Consider the following 7,059-nt stretch of genomic DNA (forward strand, 5'->3'; position numbering starts at 1 on the left):
AGCAGTTAACATCATCTCTCCCTTTCCTGACCCTGTGGGGCCAGAGCAATGCTTCTGGCCTTTGAAGAGGCAGACAAAAGAGAGTCCAATCTGGTGCCCGAATACTGTTATCCTTTTGGGACAGCACTCTCCCAGGGCAGACGGCTCTGACCTTTGAAGGAGGCAGGAGTTGGTATCCTTGAAGTGATAAAGCCCAGTATTCTCGGGCAGCCGTGACCGCGTTATAAAAGCACGCTGGTCTCTAATATGGAAATAAGTTATTTCTTCCCAGGTCGAAAAAGTCTTTTTCCAGCTGCAGAATTCTGCCTCCCTGTCTAAACGAATGCTATCAGGCTTGAAAAACAGCACTCCTCTTTTCCCCCTACCCAATCATGTAACGCCAGGGGCCAAGAGCCCCAATTCATGTATCCTCCTATACATATCTCAAACCCCTAGGCTTGGGGGTCACTCTCCTAACCTGTGCAGCAGGTAAAACAGCAAACTAGGTTCCGGCTCACATAATAAAAACTCTCTTTGTATATTACATTGGTGTCCCTGGAATTTATGGAGGTCTCCTGGGGTTCTCGATAACTGGGCATAACAATAGGACTAGGACACCAAGGCAGCCACAGAACCTTTGACCTCTGTCAAAATCTGCCCTGCCTGCAAGATGTGCTGGGGGGAATGGTGGTTCACAATTTGTGGGAGTGGCCAACCAATGACTGCTCTAACTTGAGGCCCAAGCCATGAGAGGAAGCACAGGCCTGACACTGCTTGCATGGGCAAGAACCAAAAGTTGGATGGCTGAGAGACCTAGGGTAGAACCAAACATGACAGCCGAAAAGAAAAACAAAAAACAAGTCAATGAAATGATTCCTAATGACATTCTGCTACACTCATAGATTGGTCCCCAGCCCGATCATCACCAGAGAAGCTTCACCTACCAACCAATGGGATCACATGGAAAGATGCTACACAAACATTAGGCAGAGCTCAAAAACCCTGAAGAGGGGAGAAAGGATTGTAGGAGCCAGAGGGATAAAGGACACCAGGAGAACACATCCCACAGAATCAACTGAATAGGCTTCATAGGGGCTTACAGAGCAGCAATCGGGGATCCCAAACAGATCTGTGCTGGGTCCTCTGCATTCCTGCTGTGGTCGTTTACCTTGGTCTGTTTGTGGGACTCCTGAGAGTAGAAGCGAGTATCTCTGACTCTTCTGCCTGCTCTTGGGACCCTTTTTCTCCTACCAGAGATTGCCTTGTCCAGCCTTGACGTGAAGGTTTGTAACTAGTCTCAGTACCTCTCATTATGCTCATCTGACAGCCCTGGAAGGCCTGCTCTTTTCTGAAAGGAAACAGAGAAGCAGTGAATCTGGGAGAGAGGAGGTGGTGAGGAACAGGATGATGATTGGGAGGAGTGGAAAGACGGGAGACTGGTCAGGATGTAGTATATGAGAGAAGAATGAATGAATGTTTTTAAATGACATTATGAAATCTGCAGGCAAATGGACGTGCTCAGGTCCAAGAGTCACTGAAGGAAGACCCCAGACTCAAATAGTTTGCAATGGCAAAGAGCATTTATTCTGCAGAAACAACCAGCATTCGGGGATCAACCATTCATCAAAATGAGAGGAGCTCACAGCCTCTTTTTATGCAGGGCTAAGGGAAATTTCTGGAATGTTAGGTAATCTCTGACATGATTGGCTAAGGTTGTGGCAGTTACATTAGTACAGTTTCTGATTGGTCGATATATTAGCTTTACCATTTTTGGTCAGGCATTAAAGAAATTTCAGGAACTGTCTCAATTCAGGGCTCATTATCTCTCTCGACCAGATGACCCAGGAACTGACTCAGCTCCTGGCTTGTCCTCCCTCTCTGTCAAGTGTCAGGGTCGCTATTGACCCAGTGTCTGTGGCTCTCCTGAGGAGCCTAGCTTGCTTCTTCGGGAAATTGAGACTTAAGGTCTAACATTGGCTGCCTGTTCTAAAAGGGAACGAGTTAGGTCCTTTCAGGTGGAACAAAAAAAAAAAAAATCATCCTGAGTGAGGTAACTCAGAAAGACAAAAATATATGCAGAAATCTCCTGTTACGTCAATGATAACCAAGCTACAATACGTAGAATGACAGAAGTTAGGTTTAGAGTGAGGGACTGTGGGTCCAGATCTTATTAGCAAAGGGAAATAGGATAGGTGTGTACGGATGGGAAAACTGAAATGGGAGGGTCAAGCAGGGACGTGGGTAAAGGGGAAAAGGGGGGAGAGACAGATAAAATTAAGGACCACTTAATTAGGTAATATGGAAACCTAATAGAGTACACATACACACACACACGCACACACACACACACACACACACACACACACACACACACATATATATAAAGGCAGCCTGAATGAAATCACCAAATAATGGAGGAGACAGATTCCCAACTGGCCATCTCTTGTCACCATATAAAGCTTCCAGTACTGGGATTAGGTTATATATAATCAAGTCATTGGCCATAGTGGCCCTTTCCTCCAGCCCCAGCAAAGGGAGAAGGTGGGGAGAGGCCCTCAGAACCAGGCCAGCCATGGAGACCTGGAACAAAAGGGCCACTTCACCTGATACAACAGTGGCCCTCCCTCTCCGAGCCTATGGGCCCCTAAAGGAAGATGATAATCAGGCCATACAATATTGGCCTTTCCCTTCAGTTGACTTGTACAACTGGAAGTCCAAACACCCCCTACCCCCTTTTCAGATAACCCCAAGGGGCTTAATCTCTTTGACACAATTTTATTTACTCATCAGCCTACCTGGGATGATATCCAACCACTCATGAGTGCTCTTCATGACCCAAGAGTGAGAGAGGACGATGCAGGAAGCCAGAAAGAGTGTCCTCTCAGACACAGGGTCACCATGGATTGACCAGGTTGTCATTGACAGCGGGTTTCCTCTGACTAGACCTGGCTGGGACTTTAATAGGCAGAAGGTAAGGATCACCTGAAGGTCTACACCAGGCCCTGTTGGCAGGTCTCAAGGCAGCTGCCCAGCAGCCCACAAATTTGACCAAAGTACATGAGGTTAAACAGGGATCTGATGAGTCGCCTGCTGTCTTTCTAGAGTGGCTCATGGAGGCATTCCACCAATATACACCCTATGACCCCTGCATCGAGGAGCACAAAGCTATGTGACTATGGCTTTTACAGACCAGGCTAGTAGAGCTATCAGGAAAAAGCTTCAGAGGCTAGAGGGATTACACGATAAGTCATTGAGGGACTTAGTACAGGTTGCTGAAAAAGTCTACCATGTAGACAGAAAAGGAGCAGAGAAAAAGAAAGGAAGAAGATGAAAGGGAGATGAGAAAAGAAAAGTGACAGGAAAGGAATTTACAGAGAATTTTGGCTGCAGTAGTTGGGGAAAGCAGAGAAAAGAGACTCAAAACAAAGAGAGACAGGAAAACCCTTGAAAAGAACCAGGGTGCATATTGTGAGGAGAGGGGCCACTGGGCCCGAGAGTGCCCTAACAAACAGAAGCTGGGAGCAGGAAATCTCAGGCCTTGGGAAAAGCACCCCCAAATGGTGATGGTGTTAGCCCGGGGGAAAACAAGGTTCTGACCTCCTCCCTGAGCCCAAGGTAACCTTGAAAGTGGAGGGGAAACCCACCCAATTCTTGGTGGATACTGGAGCCCAACACTTGGCCCTCCTCCAGGCTGCAGACCAGTGTCCAGCAAAAAATCATGAATCCAAGGGGCCACTGGGACTAAACAATATTCATGAACAACCCAAAGAGTTGTGGACCATGGTCATCCTTGACTGCCCCTATTCCTTGCTCGAAAGAGATTTGCTCTCCAAGATGGGGGCTCAGATCCACTTCCTTCCCGAGGGCCCTCAATTGAGGGGGCCTGTTGGAGAACCTGTCCAAGTCCTTACTATTAGACTGGAGGATGAATACAAATTGTTTAAGACCAAAACCCAAAAGACAGAGGATGCTGCTTGGTGGCTGGCTAAAATGGCCGAGCTAGGACATGTGTGACTACAGGCCCCTGTGTATGTGGAGCTTAAGACCCAGGCTGGTCCCGTCTCAGTGCACCAGTACCCAATGTCATGGGAGGCATGAGAAGGTATTAAGCCTCACATTGACAGACCGCTACAACTGAGGGTTCTGTGCAAGTGCCGCTCTGTTTGGAACACACCCCTGTTGTCTGTAAAGAAGCCTAGTTCTCAGGACTATCAGCCTCAACCAAGGCCTTGGAGCTCAGGACTGGAAAGAGGAATAACATTTACACAGACAGCAGGTAAGCCTTTGTGACTGCGCATGTGCATGGGGCCATTTATGAACCATGGGGACTCCTGACCTCGGAAGGCAAGATCATCAAGATCAAACCAAAGATACTTGTAGGTCCTTGATAGACCAGCAAAAGTGAGTACATACAGATCATGAGCTTAAGCTGATTAAAGGGCATCCCACTAACTATTTGGACAAAAGTGGATATTGGAAGACACTAGAGGGAAAAACCACCCTACCAGAACATCAGGCCCTTGAACTGCTTACACAAATGCACAGATAAACCCCATTTTGGTAGCAGAAAACTAGAACAGGCGATTGAGGGGTTGGGCGTAGTTATTTTAAATTTAGGGAAACTAGCAGACATGATAGGTAGAAAGTGGAAGCTTGTCAGAAGCTTGCCCATCCCACTATGGTACCATCAGGGAAAAGGCTAAGGGGTAATCGTCCTGGAGTATTTGAGGAAGTTTATTTTACTGAACTCAGACCAGGAAAATATGGGCATAAGTACCTCCTAGTCTTTGTAAATACTTTTTCTGGATGCGTAGACGCCTACTCCATAGAGAGAGAAACCATACAGGTAGTCGTGAAGAAGATATTAGAGGAGACATTTGCTCGATATGCCTAACACCATCGGCTCAGGTAACGGGCCAGCCTTTGTTTCTCAGGTTAAGCCAGGATGTGGGTAAGTTTCTGAGGACAGATTGGAAACTCCATTGTGCATACCGTCGCCAAAGTCAGGGCAGGTAGAAAGGATGAATCAGACCCTGAAAGGATAACTTAACCAAATTGTCCTTAGAGACTGGTGCAGACTGGGTGGGGCTCCTTCCCATGGCATTGTTTAGGGCCAGAAATACCCCCTATCATTTCAATCTAACTCCCTTCGAGATCCTCTATGGGACTCCCCACACCCTTGACCCCCAACCCCCAGAGTGGTTTTTCAGGCTGACAAGGATCTTATGACTCGATTGCAAGCTTTCCAGATCAGTCATGAGGAATTGTAGCCTAAACTGAGTACCCTGTATGACACAGGTACCCCAGATATTCCACACAAGTGCCAAGTTGGAGACTGGGTATATGTTAAGAGGCTTCGTGCTGAAAACTTGGAAGCAACATGGAAAGGACTGTCCCTGGTGTTGTGGACCACCTGACTGCTGTCAAAGTGGATGGGTTCACGTGACTCACATAAACCAGCACCTGCAGCTGACGCCAACTGAATAGCAGACCCGAGCACCCCCTCAAGCTCAAGACCTCCCACCCTTCTGCAAGGCCAGAGAAGCCATAGGACGGCTATGGTGTATCTTCCTTCCCACGCTGAGCCTCAGCACCCCCATACAACCCTACCAAAGTGACTTGGCAAGTACTCTCAGCCATTGGGGATGTAGTTTGGTCCACTACAGAGGAACACCTGCCTTATACCTGGTGGCCGGACCTTGTCTTTGATCTCTGTAAGTTAGCAAAGGACCTGGACTCTTGGGATATCCCCACCCTAGAGACACAGAGGGAGGGATTACCTGAATGTGGGGACAAGGGACTTTCGAATCTAAACCATGCCCCAGAAGCAGCCTTGCAGGGAGGGGCTTAGGTTGCAGACACTCAAAGTTGAGGAGTATCCTGTGAGAAACCCCCAGATATGTGTGCCCCCAATATGGGAGAAGCTGGCAGCAGGCTCAGTGGGGGGAGGGGGCGACCACTTTTTCTGTGCTACCTGGGGGTGTGAAATATCCGGAAGTGTGTATTGGAGACCTGGCTCTTCATGGGATCCGATCCTAGTGAGAAGGAACCATACCAGTGTTGTGGTAAAAATTAAAAAAGGAATGTTTTCTATCAGTTCCCACGAACTCCAGGTGCTACTCTGCCACACAGTCCGCAGGTTGCCCACTCCCGGCGTCTCCCTTTTAGCAGCTCTCTCTGCGTGGTCCCCTGGGCAGTAGTTACCACACCTGACACACACACACACACACACACACACACACACACACACATATACACACGCATAACTCATGCTGTGGGCCATTCTAGCTTGGCACCACATGCTAGCCCCAGGCATTCTATAGCCCAGCATGACTTCCAGAACTGAGACAGGTTGTCTCTCTGCCCGCTGGGAACTTGGCTTACATCCCCCGTAGCCCGGTAAGATCAAAGCTCTAGGAATGTGTAGTTTAACAATTAGATTTATAGGTTAAATTCTCAACTTACAATGCATCCACAGAATAAATTCACTGGCAACTCATAAAGATAGAAACCACCCACCTAGACAAGATAAAATTGACCTAGACCACCTGGGTGGGAATCATCATCATCCTCTATCTCCATCTTCCTTCCTGGCTCCTCCTCCTCTCTCTTTCCTAGACTTTTCCCCGCCTACCCTTCCTTCTCATTCAGTGATAGGCTTCCCCTTCTCCTAGACCCGCCTTCCTGCATGATGACATCATCCTACATACAGGGGCCGGGCTCACTAAGAGCCAATGTGAGGGATATCAACAACCCTCAGGATTTAGCGACCAACCTAAGGGCTAGCCAAGTGGAAAGGGGGAGGGGTGAGGGGAGGGGGAGGAGGAGAACAGAATCAAAGTTGATTTGAATCTTGATTTAATTCCTCCCCATGGCCGACAACCCTGATCTCCACTTTACCGGGTCCCATTTTCACTTTGTTGCTTGCACTAACCTTTGGCTCTTGCACTATTAACAAGCTTATCACCCTTGTAACAGATAGAATAAGCACGGTGCAGCTGATGGTTTTAAGGCAACAAAAGGAGTCCCTAAGATTAGGAGAAGAAGTACACGAGATAGCAGAGCCTTCTTACCAAGAAA

At 48.0% G+C, this 7,059-nt stretch overlaps 1 long non-coding RNA gene across 7 annotated transcripts in view; it reads right to left on the reverse strand.

Moving 5' to 3' along the window:
* The window catches only part of LOC148004462 (uncharacterized), a 38,086-nt gene extending 31,491 nt beyond the window's left edge, over window positions 1-6,595 (reverse strand). For all 7 annotated transcript variants that reach the window (XR_015624441.1, XR_015624438.1, XR_015624437.1 and 4 more), the window contains exon 1: window positions 6,499-6,595. This is a non-coding gene — a long non-coding RNA (uncharacterized LOC148004462). The remainder of the gene's footprint in view (window positions 1-6,498) is intronic.
* Window positions 6,596-7,059: the final 464 nt, after the last annotated feature.

This window comes from Rattus norvegicus, chromosome 7, assembly GCF_021556685.1.
Source record: "Rattus norvegicus strain SHRSP/BbbUtx chromosome 7, alternate assembly SHRSP_T2T, whole genome shotgun sequence".
Taxonomy (NCBI): domain Eukaryota; kingdom Metazoa; phylum Chordata; class Mammalia; order Rodentia; family Muridae; genus Rattus; species Rattus norvegicus.